Source organism: Lycorma delicatula, chromosome 4, assembly GCF_047948215.1.
Source record: "Lycorma delicatula isolate Av1 chromosome 4, ASM4794821v1, whole genome shotgun sequence".
Classification (NCBI taxonomy): domain Eukaryota; kingdom Metazoa; phylum Arthropoda; class Insecta; order Hemiptera; family Fulgoridae; genus Lycorma; species Lycorma delicatula.
This window is the reverse complement of record NC_134458.1, coordinates 100,128,124-100,146,972: the sequence shown is the minus strand read 5'-3', so window position 1 is coordinate 100,146,972 and position 18,849 is coordinate 100,128,124. Positions and strand designations below refer to the sequence as shown.

The following is an 18,849-nucleotide window of genomic DNA, read 5'->3' as shown; positions in this document are numbered from 1 at the left end:
CATTTACTTCTTCAAACGGCCACTTTCCATTCGCACGATTCAACATTAAAATAAAAATAAAATGATAATGATGATGTTGATTTATTTTGATTGTATTTAAATAATAAGGGAAAATTAAATAAATTACTCGTACCGCATATGTATTATAATAATATTATGCATAAATTTATTTTTTACATTAGCATTAAGAATTAATGAGTTCACGAATTCTTTTTTTTATGATAAATAAAATCGTTAAGTATAATATTGTTAATATTAATATTGTTTGTCAATCAAACAACAATACAGACAAAGAAATTGGAATCCTTGAACGGTTCTCTATGTTGGAAAAGAATTCTTTTTAGTACTTTTTACGCTTAGGGTTAGATTGTAGTAAAATATTTTTGAAAACAAGTAATTACGAAAATGAATTTTGGTTTTTTACTTCCTCCTACTGCAGCATAAATGTCCTACTGCACAAGTCAATGTTTTGGTTATTGGAGTTTTTGCAGACGTCTGGTTTAAAGACTTGGCTTTAAGGGAGTTTAAAGACTTCCTTATCCAAAAAAATAAAAATATAAAAAATGTATAAAATTTCCCGAAGAAGCGATATATATTTTCGTACGTACGAACATGTGTCTGCTTGTATTTTGATTGATAATTTCCTGACCGACTCAACATAATTTCATTAAAAAGGCTCAAAAGCTTTCTATATATGGGGCACTGATGACATTAAATTTTAGACAAAATTAAAAAAAAAAAAAAAGGTAATTGTCGTAATTTGAATATTTGTATAGCAGTCGTAGAAAAATAAGCCTTAGTACGATGAAAGTATTTATTAACTTTTCCAGTTTTAAATCGATCGGATTTAGTGATGAGGATATTCAACATTATTTCTAAAAACAGTTTTTACCTCACGAAAATCTGTCTACAAAAAGATTTTTGGAGTTTTACACATATATTTCGCTATATCTGATATATATATATATATATATATATTATCGTAATATATGGCATAATAGATATTATATAATACTTATGTACCTTACGTCGGCATGATTTACGACTCCATTGGACAGGGGGCATCACGCTGTTCCCCATTTTTTTTCTTTTTTTTTACCCCCAATTCTGGCCGACTAATACAGAGTGTCCCATATAAAACGCAACCCAACCTTATATTGGTATTGAAATAGGTATTGAAATAATAAAAAGGCATGTGCAAATGTAAATGTAATTTTTATTATTACCATCCATTAACTTACATTTACAGTAAATGTTGGAAGTGGCCGCCATCTTCTTAAATACAAGCTTCAATTCTTTTTACAGCGTTTCTTGCAACTTTTTTCAAAGTTTGTGGCCGGATATTTAATACAGTTTGTTCAAAATTGACGTTCAAGTGTTCGTGGTTTGTTGCTGTAGGCTTTTTCTTTGAGGTAACCCCGTAGAAAAAAATCCGCCGCAGTCAAATCTGGAGGTCTTGGTGGCCACAAGCCTCGACCGATAACAAGATTACCAAAGAATTCCTCGACGAAATCAGAAATTGAACCTGCGTAGTGCGATGTCGCACCGTCATGTTGTAGCCAGCAGTGTCTGTCTTCCTCTTCCAAGAGTGCGATGAACCGAAATAAAATATCCTAATATCGTTCTGCATTAATGGTGTACTCGAAAAAAATAGGACCGATTATTTTCTTCCGCGATATCGCGCACCACACGCCCAACTTCTGCGGGTGTAATTGTTTTTCGTGATAAACGTGGGGATTTTCAGCGCTCCAAATTCTACTGTTTTGGCTCTTTACGTAGCCATCCAAATGAAACCGTGCTTCATCTGTGAAAAATAACGAATCAACGTTAATTCCATCACTCAGATCGAATCGACGGAACCGTTGACAATATTGTAGCCGTTTTTCTTTGTCGGGCTAAAGAAGTCGATGAACCGTTTGAATGCGATAAGGTTGTAATTGTAATTGTTCGGTCGCCCGATGAACAGTTGATTAAGATAAATTAATTTCAGCAGACAAACGTCTGATCGATTTATTTGGCGAGGCGAGTAATCGGTCTTTGATTTCAGTGACGCAGATTTTTAGTGTTCCTTGTTATTAACAGAACCGGTCTCTCTAAATTTTTCAACTAACCTTAATACTGATGTTTTTTAGGAGCTGGTTTATCTGGGTACTTATGGCGAAACAAATCTTGCACTGCAACCACTGATTTCGTACTGAAGTACGATTTGACAATGAAAACACGTTCATCTAGCGAAAACACCATCTTGTCTCTAGCAATACGTTGCATTGTTGTTACTATCGGTAGTGTTCTACTGCGTCGCCGAGATATTCAGATGTTGGACAAGTCCATTTAAGTAACGAGTAAGGGAGTAAGCTTGACTTTTGAAATTTCATGGATGAGTGATTGATGGGTTGCGTTTTATATGGGACACCCTGTAGATGTACATAATTGCTCTAATAAATAGATTTTTAAGCCCCAGAAAACAAGGGGGTTGAATGAGCCTAATATATTACTTTTTTTAAAGCTTACTTTTCATGACAGAAAATTCAAATGTAAACGACAGTAATAATGTATATTACATGAGAACCTGTTTAAAAAAGAAAATTTCACGGGATCCGAAATGTGTCCACATAAGATGTGGCTGTTATTAAAAATATTTTTTCTACGATTGTATAACGTTTGAATTACGCGGATGGAACCTTTATTATAATGAGAGTCATTATGAGACAGATTCTCATTATGATACAGGTGTTTAACCAGTCAAAAGCCTACTCTTGTCAACCACAGACCGAACAGAAGTGGGTATTTTTTAATCTATCAACTGTTTTTTTTTTTTTAATCCGATTTAATAGTTAATAAGCTCAGGTTAATTTTTTCAAAGTGCACTGATAGGTAAAGGCATTTCTATACTACACCGGTTATCGTTTTGTTAATTATGTCGGATTCTGAGGAAGAAATGTCTTTAAAAGCGATCGATATTAAAAAATAAATAAATAAAATATTCACGACTAATAATCTATTTCCACAGAAATGTACTGTCTAATGTATTTTTGAAAAATTAAAAAAAAAATTCGGTAACAATGTGTATTATATCATTGATTTAAATCAATAATCCCAATATTTTCTCAGCCAAAGAAAAAATACGGTATGCAACTCTCTATAACGGACATTAATGCACGAGCGCGAAGTTTACAACATTCGCCCAGGCTCGTGTCGTAACTTACTTCGCACTCGTGCATTAATGGCTATCGTTGTAGGATCGATGCGTAATGTACTAATATGAGGTGCTAATATCGAGCAAGGGAGTCAAATGGGACTGAAATTTTTGTTTGCTAAATTGTTTTAATTTTTAGCAATTACACTCTAAATAAAGGATAATTTTGTTGATAAAACGTCATTTATTCGAGTGGGATCAACTGGAACGAACCCAAAATTTTTATATTTTTCGCATTTGTACTCTAAAAATTGCATAATATTAAAGTCGTTAAGATTTAAAAACTACGACTATTGAAATCAGTCAAAAGCAATGTTGGAAAAGTTAATGCAACCCTTTGTCAGTTTCCTCGTAATGGACAACTGATAACCCAAGGGATTGTATGTAATGCAGTTAGTATTATATATCGTTTAATCATAAACTATCAATAATATAAAATTTTATTTAATTAAAACGATAAGCCTAGGTTTTAATGACATGATTTAAATGTCCATAACGATAATGTTATGGGATGGCATAATGATTGTTTTATACTATTTTATCGTTTTTTTAATGTTTCAATTTAGAACATATTATTACTAAAATAAATCTATTACCATTATTAGAAAATAAAGCATGTTAATAATCTTAAACCATTATAAATTTACTTTTTTCAAGATTGCCTTAATCTAATAAAATTTGATATAATCGAACTGATGAAAAAAAAAATCACCAGTAATTTATAAATTATCATAAAATTTAAATACTGTACATTACATTTTTTTCATCTTAATTACGTTCTTTTACAATTCTATTACACAGAAATAAAGTATTTATAATTTTGTTTACAGTTCATTTATATGTTCCTCTATAAAACAACTGATCCAATTGAAATATAACCCCCTTTTTTTTAAAAAAAAAGGAAGGTTTTTTGTGAGGGTTATAATTCAATAGGATCAGTCGTTTTATAGAGTAAATTTACGCAGTAGCGATATCGCAACCAATGAAGTTCATCTGAGGTGCGATTATTGCTAGTTGAAAACAAAAAAAACCTAGCAAAATGTTACATAACTTTCGGTGTTGTACCCTCCAGTTTTTCTATTTTCTTACACCATAATTTTTTAACTATTAATGATTTAATTATGGAACATTTAGAGTACGATTGCGATAAAATCAGAATGTTGAATTAAAAAATTTGGGTGTGATTTCACCCCTTGATCAAATGGCATTTTTCCTTCAAAAATATAATCAAAATTCTTCGTAAAAAAATGTTGTCCTAATTGACCCCTTGAACAGAAGATAATGTTTTGTCATTAAATTAATTATACTCTATTTAAAGTATAATTACTAAAAAAAATTGCATTAAAAAGTCTCGCGTCCATTTGATTTCCTTGCTCGACAACTACTTCAAATAAAATTTTTAATTATAACCTCATAAATTATCAAAATTATTAAAAATTTAAACTTTTGAAGTCGGGTCCCATTTTTTTCTTCAAACAGTTCTTATGTCGTCTACTGTTGGATTTTCAATGTTGAAAATTAGATTAAAAAGAACTGGTATTTTAAGTACTATTTTTATTCAGCCCCTTGTTTTTTCAAAATTAAAATTTTATCGAGTAATTATTTATTTAAATAACTGGACTCGATTTGGTGCAGTATTATTCAATAAGACTAAACAAATATATAGTTTGCTATAAAAAAGAAAAAAAAATGGTAGTGATGCTTCCTGCTTCCTTCCTTGTCTCATTGGGTCAAAAATCAGGCCGAAGCTGGTACATATAAATCAGCTTAAATAAACTGAATATCTGTGAAAAATTTAAACTTTTTGGTCAACAGGTTTTCGAGATATTAGGCAAAAACTGTTTAAAAATAATGCTGAATATTCCCCCTTCATTAAATCCGATTGTCTTAAAACTTTTAAATTTTATATAAGTTAATAAATACTTTCATATCGATTTAAAACTCAATTTTTTTACCGCTATACAAAAATTGAAAGTAACGAAACCTACCTCTTTTTTTAATTTTGTCCAAAATTACCGTATTTGTCCGAATTAGGTCGAAGTTTTTTCCTATATTTTTCACCATATAATGGGGGTCGACCTATATAACTGGCCGACTTACATTTGGATTTGACGGAGCTTTAAGTTCTTTTGTGGTTCACTTTCGTTTCTTCTCGTATATTCGTGGTGAGGAACGTATTACAGTTTATATTTATAGTAACTTTATACCTATTTATAATAACCTTCAGTGATTATTAATAAAAGCATCTAATTAATGAAAAACGTTGGATGTATGAGTCTTTGGTAAAAAAACTGCCTTAAAACGGTCTGGCTCAGATTCTTAGAAGTAAGCGATTCATGTTAATATTAGATGCGTTCAGAAGCCATTTTACCGAAAATATAGAATTTGAAGTAAAAATCTAAACACAGATTTATTAGATGTAGTTCTGAATAAGCCTTGTAAAGATAATGCTAAAAAAACTATAATTGTTGGATGCGAGGTAACATTAGCTAACTCCTACTGGAAGAATAAAAAAACTTTACGTGAGTTTATTATGTGAGTGGATTATTAAGTCGTGGAACTCGAATAACACATAACATTAGACGAGGATTAAAAAAATATTTCGTTAGCAATGCGTTGAATTGAACTGAAGATGATATTCTGCGGGAGGAAGAATCAAATAATAAAACCTTTTTATTTTCGGATGGCAGTAGTGATGATCATAACGTCAATTTAATTGTTCATGTGTTGTGAGTGAAGTTTTGTAAAGTAGTGAATTTTTTATAGCATTTTTTCATGAAAATATAGAAAAAACATTTTAAATAGAAATTTAAAAATTATAATTATTATTATTTCTTTTATTTAGATGTAAAATTTAAGCAAGTAGGTATGTATAATATTGTAAAATAGTACAATAAAACACCAATATAATCTATGTACATAAAAGACAATCTTCGTTTTGGGTATCCCCTAATAACTCAAAGACTACTTAACCGATTTCGTTGAAAATTTCGCAGTTTATTATTATTTTTTCCGGGAGTATTTACATGTTATTAGCTCCATTTTTTGTTGTTCATTTTCTGTGTATTATATGTTTGAAATAACATACATCATATTTACAAATGTAATTTTATAAATCGAGAGATATCGACTTCTTCAGACAGTTATTATGTGTCGACCAATAGTTTATCGTTTATGACGCATTGTTATTTTTTAAAATTATAAAGGTTTTATCTTGTACATAAATATTAATATTATTATTTACGTTTTTTGTTTTACATTTTTGTAACTTAAGAAAACAATGAAATGGACAATATTACCAAAAACAATTAATTTTCTTTCATTCTTCGGTTAAGCAGTTTTTAGTTATTAAGGCAAACACAAAACGAAGATTGTCTTTTATTTATAAAGATAGAATACGGATAGATTTAATAGGTTGGTTAAAATTGTCCGAAATATTTTAATTTAATTTTTAATTAAGTTTATAAAACGTTTCCACCTTAACGTTGTTTGGAATGTCGTAATATAAATAAAAATCACTGTGTGTATGTATATTCCACATTTCCTCTTAAACCCCAGGACCGATGTCAGCCAAACTTTGGACAGTTATTACTTACTAACTGAGCAAAAATACTGTGGATGAGAACCTTATAAAAGTTTAAAATTCTAAAACATTTGGGTATATACTAAAATATTTTTGAACACTAATACATTTTGGAAATCGTAGAACTTCCTAAGTTTCTAGAACATAGCCAAAAAGAGAATTCAAAAAATCTGATAGATTTGCCCAAAATCTAACTGTAAACAGGCTAGATTTGAAAGGTTAAATTCAACAAAATGTATTGCGAAGGAGATTTATGTTTGTTAAGAAAGTTAATGACAATTTTTATACAAAAGAAATAAATGGACCTATGCAGAAATTATGACCTCGAGCAACGTCGGATATGTAAGCAATTAGTATAATAAAAGTATAAGTATGTACAAGAGGCTATCACTAAAGTAAAAACCGTTTCATTGTAAAAACGTTTCTGAAAACTTTATATAATTTTTTATTTCTCTTAAACTACATACCTTATACTACTTCTCTACATAATCATCACATGAATTAAGACATTTATCGTAGCGATACACCAGCTTCAATATCGTCCTATTCTTCTGCCGCCAGTCCATTTAGCCACTGATTAACAGTATTTTTAAGTTCATCTTCACACGCGAATTGCTTACCACTCAAAAATTCTTTCAATTTCTCAAACAAATAGTAATCAGAAGGACTAACTCCGGAGTATATGGTTGGTGATCAAAAGTTTCCCATCCAAATGTTCTCAGTAAATCATGTGTCGGACTCGCAACGTATGGACGTGCACTATCGTACAGCAGGACGACACCGTCAGTCAGCCGCTCACGTCGCCGATTTTGAATGGCGCGCAGTAACTTACTTAGAGTTTCGCAGTAGGCTTCTGCATTTATAGTCGTTCCACGGGGCATGAAGTCGATCAGCATTGTGCCAAACCGATCCCAAAAGACTTTGGCCATCAGTTTGCGTCCAAATGGCTGTGGCTCGACCTTTGTTGGTCTGGTTGGTGATTGAGGATGACCTTATTCACTTGACTGCCGTTTTCTCTCTGGCGTGTAATACGAAATCCACGTTTCGTCGCCGGTAACAATTTAATTATTCAATACTCATCACCTTTTTTTGTGTAGCGCATCAAAAATTCCAAAGCAGATCCCACTCGGACTTTTTTGTGACGTTCCGTTAAGACGTGCGGCACCGAACTTGCACAAACCTTTCTGAAGCCCAAATGGTCATGAACAATGCAACCAATAACAGCTCTTGAAACATCAAGAAAAAGAACGGCCAGGTCGGAAATTGTTGAGCGACGATCTTTTATGATTTCATCATCGATATCATCGACGCGTTTCAACAAGTCCTCCGTGAATATCGAGGGCCTCCCTTAACGTTCTTCATCATGCACATTAATTCTGTTATTTTTAAACCTTTCACACCATTTGCGGACGTTTCTTTCATGCATTACATTATTACGGTACACAGAAACAAGCCGCTTATAAATTTCAGCCGGCTTAAAATTTTGATGGTTTAGAAAACGTATGATTCCACGTGTTTCACAGACGGCGGTAATATCGATTTTCCTATTCATTTTATAACGTAATAACTCACACGTAATCAAAGATACTACAACGCGACCACTTACAGACAACAATGCAGTGTGTACATTACTAGCGTGACCATGAATGATACAGGTCGCCAACCTTAAGGTGAGAAATTTCCCAGCAGTCTTTATTTTAGAGATATCCCTTGTATAATATTACGTATAATAAATTTCCAAATTAATTTCTTATTGGTGAGGGAAAAATTTCTAACTACTTTTTTCCTCAAAACTAAATCCAAAAATGACGTCGTATATTCTAGCAAATACGGTAATTACCATTAATGTTTCTAATACAAAAATGTTTTAGTAATTAATCTATATTGAATCAGTCTTGAAGAGATATAATTAAAAATACAATTTTATTTTGTAAGTTGTAATAAACAAGATAATTAGTGTCGGTTATTCAGTGAAAGTAAAAGAAACGTCCATGATTAAGCACCGAAAATTTTGCGATTGGGAAATGCATTCTTATCTACACCATCGATGACGAAATATACAGTGAAACCTTAGAAAAGTTATGGCGTGCTATACAGAATCGGCTTGGTCTGCTTAGTGGATGTGGCTAATTCACGATAACGCTCGTCCTCATGTTACTTCAAACATAGTAGAAAAAAAGGAAAAGTTTCGGTGGGAGGTGTAGAACTTTTCTCCCTAGAATCCAGATTTGGAACTATCTGAGTTCATTTTTTTTCAAATTATAGGAATTTTCGGTGACTATCACCGTCTGGTTAAATAAGCAAGGGACAAGCGGCATGAAGGGGATTGTCACGTTTGCCTTCCATCTCAAAAATGTATGAATGTTTAACACGATTAAGTTGAACAGCCTATTTTTCTCACGGTAAAACAAGGATTTTGAGTTACAATATGATTCTTATTTAGAAACGTTACCCTCCCCTATGTATATACAACGTATAAAAATATATTTTTGGGAAGAAAGATTAATAAAAATTAAAACCTGTTTTTAGTAATAATATTTTTATATTGTTTTATATAGTTTAGTGAAAGTTTTTAAGTGCATATAAATAAACATTTGCTTGCATTAAACGTTTTTTATGATGTAAACAGTATAAAAAAAAGTTTATAAGAATACTTCCGAAGGAATTTGTCAGTTTCCCCTTCTGTATAAAAGTTTTATTATTTATAGCATTTTAATAGTGTTTTCTTATAAGTATTTATTTATTTATTTTTGTTTAGTAGTATTAGTAGTTTGTAGTTTGTAGTTTGTATTACCCGAAAAGATGAAAGGGACATAAAATAGAATATTAGAGTGGGGTTTTTTGTTATTTATAATAGTAAACATTAATGTCCAATAAGTAAACATTGTTTACTTCTAAATAATGCTCTATCTTTTTCTTTTATTAAAAAAAAAAACAGGTCAGGTATTTCATTTATTTTTCCTTTCATTTTCCCTTCCACTTATATTTATCCCTGCGGCTGGGTCATTAGAGTGTTCTGTTATGTCTGGTTTGTTACTTCTTATGTCTTGTATATTATGTATGTACGCACAAGTATGTACATTTTGGTGAGCAGGATGTAGTTAAGATAAGGGTGTTTTTTTTTTTTCTTTAACTCTTGTTACTTTTTTTTAATATATTTTTATGAAGGACTTCCTCTTATTCTACTATGTTGTTGTTTAGAGTAAGATACAAAATATGTGTGCGAGGGTGGTAATGTCGGATGGGCATCGGACAACGTTATATGAGGGCAAAAATACGAGATAGAATGAACAAGTTCATGGGATTTTTTTTCTTTTTAAGTAAATTCATAAGAGTAGGCAGAGTGTTTTGTGCGGTAGCAGGTTAGGTAGGTTTCCTTCACTTCACGTTGTACACTGAAGTGGTGGTAGTGGTAAAATGAGACTGTTGTATGTCACTGTTGCCAACTTGTACATTTATAAATGTTAGTTGTCAGTTATGTCGGTGCAGTATTTTAATATTTAACGGTTGGCAACGCTGCACCTGCTTGCTGTTGTAGTTCGTTCATCGCTAGCTGCATTCTTATCCGCGTCTTACTTCTCTCTCACCTTTTAAACTTCAAGTTACCTTTTAAAAACCTTTTCTAGTACAATGCCACCGTCAACTATGTAATCACCACTGCAGTTGCTCGTTACGTTGCGCGTGTGTGTCGAGCGCGCATTAGAACCCTGTTTATCCGGATCAAGTTTAACCGGAATGGTTATTTTACGTTATTTAATTGTACTGATATTTTTATAAAGTATACTTTCCAATTAAACTGGGATTTTCCCCTAGACTGTCGGTTTTTCTTCCAAGTTAGTTTAACGTTGGAAGAATAAAAAGTATAGTTTTGTCAGATGCTGTGTTAAACTTATACGTTCACTAATTGAAACTTGACCGGCAAGTTGTTTATTGGAACACTGGTTTAATACTTGGACTGTACGTTACCTATTTGTTACTATGTTTATTATTATTTTTTTATGTGATTTTGGTTGCTGGGACTCCAGACAAAACCTTTACACGTATATTTTAATGAGAAAATAAGATTAATATAATAATGTATATTTTTCTTTTTTGAGAGGTTTGACGGTCCAGTTTTATTGATAATTAGGTTTAATATGCAAGCATCAAACAGGAAACGGAGACTTCGGGTCGGTCTACAGACATCTGACTCCATACTATATCTCACCAAAGAAATTTCTGGTTTTATAGATGTTGGCATTCTCTGCTTGATTCTATAAGGATTAGTCCTACATCAGAACCGAAAAGAGTTAATCGATTAAAAAAGGATGATTTACCCTCGAAGAGATGGGGAACGATCCACGATAAACAACCTATTCCCGTGGAAAGTTAAGCCAACTGTCCAGAATCTTTTAAAAATCGAGGTATTTTTACTCAAATCGTAAAGCGTGTTATTAATTAACCATTTTGCATTGTTTAGCTTAAAACACTCTTAATCAGAAAGTAATTTTACTGTAGAAATTAACCCCCACCCCACGAGTACGCAACGCAAACAAAATTCTTATAAAATAACCCATGAATTCTGTGATCTGTCGACATCGTATCTGAGACAGGTTTCTTATACCATATCATCTTTATTCTCTTTTATTACCAGTTTAATTTTTGAATTCTTGATAGACTCCATTTCCTTTTACATCATCTATAAGTTTTACACTTTTCCGTCTTATCTTCTTTATCCTTTCTAGTGATTCTTCAAGTCCTCTTTTAATCAATCTTTCTCCTCTCATGATACGCCCTAGCCAATTAATTTTCTTATTCGGAAATTTCCTAATTTATTGTCGTTCATTATTAATTATTCTTCATTTTTCATTTTGTCGATTTAATCTTTAAATGCCTCCAGTCTTTCTTTTTCTCTTTTTTAGTGTAATGTTTCAGTTACATACAGAAGTACCAAATGTAACACTTCAAATCAGTTCTAACTATATTTTATTACCTAATAATTTTTTTTCTTTTTAAATCTTCCTGAGAATTTTGCCGTTGGTATTTTGATTTTTATTTCATTTTATCTTTACCTATACCTAACTGTACTATTTTACTTTTCAGTTCTTCCTTAATTGGGCTTTTTACGTTCTTGTACGAAGTAACAAAATTTGGATTTTGGAATTTTTCTTAACTGCGGTAATCAGCTCTCATTGAGAGCTTTAAGTGGTACTTATTTTGGTTGGTTCCAGATTTATAGCCAGATAAAATGTTAATTAATGAAATATTTGGATCTTATAAGCAGAAGGCACACCAGCTGGAATGCGACTTCATCTCCTTTTTTTATATAAATATATTGATTTATTAATAATTATTAACCTCTGATTTAAAATTTTTTTACTATAAATAATAATTCAATAATAACAATAAATAAAAAAAATGAAATAAAACTACTATGTCACAATTATCTTTCAAAATTCATATGCAACATTAAAGTCAGACTCATCATATATAAGTATAAATTATTATAAAAACTGTGAAGCACTTTTAACATCGTCACTATTTTTATTTATTTATTTTTTATTTTTAACACAAATTAGGTTTAATATCTGTATTTTATGAAAATTGTTCAAGATTTTAATAATAATTATGAAAGATACGTGAAATTGATGGATTAATATAATGTACTTGACCATGGTCTGAGCCCGAAACCGGTTGTAAAAAAAAACATACCTGCTATATGTAAGTAATAATAAAAAAATTATTTAATCATATATTTATTTATTTATAGGTCTGTGTATAAAATTTTGTGGCTCGAAAATCTCCAAAACTACTAGATCAATTTCATTGAAATTTTGGTATGCTATAGTAGTGTATCTGAAGTTGTGCGTGTGAGTATTTGATGAAGATTGGTTGAGTCGTTCTTGAATTAAGCTCAGTTTAAGGTCGAAAAAGTTTAATAGGAACAAATTAGAAGCGTGGTTCGTTTTGATGCTCGGGTTGGAACTTTGACGTTTTTTCATCTGCGGTATATATTGTTAGCAATATTGTTCGACATACTCAGGTAACATTGCCTTATGACTGTGGGGATGAGTTTAAGCGGTGGTAAAGGGAACAAAATAGAATAACGAAAAGGTCTCTTGCGCAGAGCTGGGCAAGAATATCTTTTTTTGGTAATTGGAAACTTACTATTGTACTTATTTTAACCTCTTAATAAAAGTCAGAGTAAAATAGCAAACCAACTAAGCGTTTGCTTTTCATTATAAAAATTTTACAGACCGAAACCTTTTTATATTCGCTATATTACAACAATATTGATATCTCTGTATTGTTAATCCGTTACAAAATTCTAGAAATATTATTAACAACATTTCCTGATTTAAAGAATTTAAGATTTAATTTTACTAATATAATCTATTATTTCACGAATAAGGGACACAGCTAGTTTGATATCTTGGAAACAAATAATTCTAATAACGAATCACTTTATGATATAAAGAGATATGAGTATTGGTTATAGTCTGGCTGATCCAGTTCTGATAATGCCGTTAATTTAACTCCAACGATTAAAGAAAATCGAAAAAATAAGGCGGTAAGATCAAATTAAAAGTTTAATATTATGTTTTTGTTTACATCTGAATTTGAATTTTCTAATATCGCAGAACCGTTGTTATAGTAATAAATTGTAAATGTTAACCACTTTATTAACGATTAACTAGCAATTCACGCAAATTAAGCAGGAATTTTTGTTCAAAATGTGTGTTGCGTACCCTGTGCGCGCCCACATGAACTCACATCCACACAAAACCAAGAACTAGTTATATTGATTTTCATATATAGAATAAAAATAAATTTTTGTGTATTTATTTAATTAGCTCCAGTTTGAAAATGCTGGTAATTCTTTTTCTTTTTTTTTTTTAAATTAATATGTATATTGTTTGAGAGGCGCGAGCAATCGTTTAAACGTGCATCCAGATCTGATCACCATTATTTCTATTGTTTTGGTATGCCGCTGAAACTCAAAATTATTTTCCATCAACAGCTTTTAGCAAATTAAAAAAAAATAAACACAAATAAAAAAAATAGTTCTATTTTCTAATTGATTTTATACGCGCGCGCGCGTGTGTGTTTATAGATACGGGCTCGAGTATGCATGTAATCTATAAATTCTTTTCTGTTTGTGTAATATAATATATTAATTATTACTTTGTTCGTAGAGTTTTTTTATCATGTATGTGTTTTTTATAGTCATTATATTTATAATGCTTACAGGTTTTCTTTCTTTTTCTGTAATCCTATGTGTTGTTAATAAGGTGATATCCGGCAACCATGATTTTTATGCTATGAATCACTGAATACACGTAGCATTATTGTAGTATCGTTAAAAGCATTGCGCTATGTATTTCCTGTATCATTATTATTTCAACGAATTAGTGAAATCAATCGTCGTTCGTTTAGTAACGCTGTATAATCCTTCTAGATGGTCTCTTATGATTCCATTGGAATTTTTCCAACTTTAAACTTGTGGAACGTCCAAATTGTGGGGGTTGGTTTGGCGTTATATATGTATTTTTATAGTAGTCTGATTACTAAAACATAAATTTTATATATTGTGTTTTAAATCGGGAATGAAAGTTTCTCCAAAACTTATTTTTTTATTAGAATTTAACAAAGTTTCACCGTTATAAAAGTATAAAAACTAAACTTAAAATCGAATAAAAAATATTTGAACAGTTTTCTAAACTGCAGTGCCTTATTTTTTATATTAAATATTATCTGTCATTTTAGGTATGTATTTACAAGTGAACTCCTCAGAAAAACTGTTAAAAAAAACCTAAATGTACAAGATCATCTTTTTTTTAGTTGGCCTGTAATTAATATTTATTAGAATACAATTCTAACAATGAGAAAAAAAATAGACGAGGATTTTGATATTTTGTTTACGAAAACGTTGAAATTTGATATTAAAATAAAATAGATTTATTAATAATTTTATGTCAGAATATACGTGCTACTACACGGATAAAAAACTGCCCCAGTTTTTACTTGAAATAATTAAGGGAAACCATGATAAAACCTTGATCAGAGAAACATCACATAATACATATTTAATTATAAAATAAAAATAGAGGTTGTTAAATCTATATTAATAATTTAAAATATAAATAAATGAAATAATAATAAATCAAATGTAGAAGATAATAAATAAATAATAATTCAGATGGCGTTAATGAAAATTATTTGAGGACGTATATTTTTACACGTTAAACGGAGATGCAGAAAGTGCAGGTTTTTTTTATATTATTTTTCAATTAGTATTATTTAAAACCTTATCTATAGAGTTATATTGTCTTTTTTTTAAGAAAATCTTTAAATTATACTTTAAATAAATTGGTGGGAAGATCTTTTAAATAGATTAGTAATGTACTAGAGATTACAAAGTATAAGGTATTTTCTCAGCAGAGTATTGTATTGCGTTACACGAAAACAATACTGTTTTCTGATTTAACAGAAGTGAATAATTTTTTCCTTAAATAAGTGAGTATTGTTTTATTGAAGGTTACGCGTTATCTATAAATACGTATAAACGGCCTTGCAGAACTACTCACTGTTTCCGCTGATCCTCTTTTCTTTTTCCTGTTTAGCCTCCGGTAACTACCGTTTAGATAATTCTTCAGAGGATGAATGAGGATGATATGTAGGAGTGTAAATGAAGTGTAGTCTTGCACATTCTCAGTTCGACCATTCCTGAGATGTGTGGTTACTGAAACCCAACCACCAAAGAACACCGGTATCCACGATCTAGCATTCAAATCCATGTAAAAATAACTGGCTTTACTAGGACTTGAACGATGTAACTCTCGACTTCCAAATCAGCTGATTTGGGAAGACACGTTAACCACTAGACCAACCCGGTGGGTTGTTCCCGCTGATCCTGGTACTATTTATATTAACTGGCCTGCAGAACCAGTACCCGCCTCATCCCATAACTGTTGAAGCATAATAATTTTCATCGTCCGCGCCTTACGTTTTCCCATAAATTCTTATTCCGGTCCGGTAACCCTTCTGATCAAACAACAGCTTTTCTACGTGTCATTGTGTGTATTACAAAGAACAAATTGTTAAACGGACCTGTCAGACTGAGAAAAGAATCCCTTTTAGTTCCTTCTGGATTCTTCTTTTTCATTATGATTTTATCATTCTTTCTTCTTAACTGGAAGAAATGTTACCCTGGTCCGTTAACTGATCCGTTACACCGCCCCCTCTTTAAAACTTTTCATCCCGAACAGTTCCCTGATAAGGCGCCAGGCGATCCAGCTGAACCACTGAGCGTTGATTCTGCTCAATAAGGTGTGAAGTTTCCAACCGATTGGTCTGAAGTTTCGGACATCTTCCGATTGTTTGCCTGATTTGATCTCGCTTTCGAAACCCAGTTGAATTTGCTTGAAGGTCCTGGCCTAGCGGGTTTCACTTTGTTACTCAATTTATTTAATTTTATATACGTGCACCATGTCACACAGTGTTTTGAGTCTCTCGCAAGGTCGGACAACTAAATTTCTTCATAATGCTCGTAACGATGTGTCATTAATAAGCAACCTATCGACACCTTGAGCGAAGTGTAGCATATTATTGAATCCTATGCAAGGTTTCTTAATCTTTCCGTCTCAGCAAGTGCTTTTTTATCGTGTGAGCTATTCAGTACTTTACGTGGATCTAAATCACTCAAAGTTAAGCCATTTTATTAACACAGCTTTTGTTAATTCGCCCTTTTCCAGTTGGTCCCTTTGTAGGGCAGGCCGTTTGAATTTCTTTACAATTCCCATAGCGCTTTTAACTAAACTATCATAAATCGATATATTACGCCGAAACATAACTCTTGAACCCTTTGCCGATTGTACATTTTTCAACGTGCCACCACAATTATTGACGTCTACCGGAATAACATTCCCGCGAGAAGATTTAATATAAGTTGCAGCTTCTTGTGATTCGTCAGTAACGTTAATAATGTAAACTTTATTTGATTTTAATACCATATCAGTCATAATACGATTATGTTCATCAACTAATTTAATAGTTGGGAATATTCTTACAGCATTTCCTTCTGCGAATTCGTTTGTTAAAGGTACTTTCCTTCTTTTGCAAAGTATTTCCAGTCGGCCAGATACAATTTCGCCAAAGCGTAAGTTATTTAATAAATCTATGAACTCATTTCTTTGTCTCATGTTTATTGTTAGCTCACAAAATAAAAACTGATGCCACAAATTTATTTCTGCTTCACACCAAGGAGGTTCAACAAAACCCCAATGGCCTTTGACTAGAAGCAGATGCATTATATCACCAAAAAAGAACGCATTAAATCCGCCGAATAATTTATCGTTATTAATCAGACAGAAAATTATGAAATAATTATTCTAAAAAAAAAAAAATATGGAACCGACAACAAAGTACACTAAAAAGTAAGAAATAATCTCGTCCAAATAATTAATTCCTTAGACTTTTAAATCGGCGCCAAAATACATGATCATACTTATGTGGTACTTGAATGGAGCTATAGATGGCGTAAATAAAAGTACGTAATAATCGCAAACGGAAAAGCAATCAAAGAACGTAAATATGAATTCCACTTATTTAATATCGGTATTGGTTTTTATACACAGTATACGTGTATAGTGTTGTAGAACAAATTTATATTATATTTAAAAATTAATTTTTGTAGAAGCAGACGCCGATTCAGAAAAGTGTCTAGGAATTAATTAAATATTTGGACGAAATTATTGCTTACTTTATAGCGCATTTTTATGCAGGTTACAATTTTTTTTTAATAATTATTGTCTTATCATTACCTTTTCTGATACTGGTAATATTTGCTCAAAAGGGTTTTCCAAAAATCTACTCAAATTAAATAAAAGGTTCTCACAAATATCGCAAGTAGTAGACATTTCAATGTATAAATATTAATTTCCAGGCTATAGAGTGTACTACTCGTAAAAAAGGGAAAATATGCTAATCGTGTCAAATTTTACACGACGGGGCTTTTGCAGATCTTTATGATCCCTCCGACAAAAAAAAGAAAATGTTTTCTTTTTGTTGAAAAATTTACGTCTGTCGGCCTGTTTTTTGCTTGATATTTCCTGACTGGATGGACTGACTTGGATGAAATTTAGTACGATGATTTCAGTCTATTGATGATATTTAGTTACAATCCATGAAGTGGGCAGGGAGATTAGAATTTTATGGACCACGTATCCCAAAAGTTTACATAAAGGATAAATACATTTTTTAACATAATTAATCGCCCCTTAAGTAGATACCTCTTATGATATTCGATCTTAATAAAATCCCCTTAAAGGAGTGAAAGCAATAACTCCTTTATTTCTTTTTTGTCATTACTGGATTCAAAATTGTATTCGTTATTCATAAATCAAAAAGGACATGTTTTTGATAAACAGGCGAAATTATTTTTTGCCTAATTCATAAATAAAATGTTCAAATCTACTAATTTAATCCATAACATTATTCTATCATTTTTGTTATGTATTTTAAACGATTTCATTCAGGGTATCTTGAAATCAATCCTGATTTCAGGGATCGGGGATACCCCCAAACATTGATTTCATTCGGGGATTGGGGGTAAGCCTGATTTTTCTCATCAGATATCTTCACACTGAATTAACAGATTTTTATAAAGTTTGCTATATTGCTATATTTCAGACAAATATCTATATTTCAAGTTATTACATAATTATCATATAATTATGTAATTATCTATATTTCAAGTAGTAGACTGTCGAGGGCGAGTCATTGGTAGCCACATTTGCAATTCTTTGCCTGCTTTTTTTATTAATTCTACTGCGAATTAATATGTTAGTTAATTATGTGAATAAAATATGTTTTAGAGATATTTTAAATGTCAAATTTTTATACATTCTTTATAAGGAATATGGCAGTAACGAAATTCATTACCATTTCATACATCCAAACCTTTTTAACATAAAAACTTTAAATTTGATAGGATGACTTTTATAAATGAGATATTGGATCCAATATATTTTCAATTAATAAATAATTTTTGGGCAATGTGGAGAAATTTCCCCTCCAACAAAGTTGTGAA

General features: G+C 31.2%; 1 protein-coding gene and 1 pseudogene across 1 annotated transcript in view; both read left to right on the top strand.

The window, feature by feature from the left end:
* The window catches only part of sdk (sidekick cell adhesion molecule), a 297,836-nt gene that overhangs the window by 52,221 nt on the left and 226,766 nt on the right, over positions 1–18,849 (top strand). The window lies entirely within an intron of this gene.
* Positions 4,150–4,316, top strand: LOC142324305 (U4 spliceosomal RNA; annotated as a pseudogene).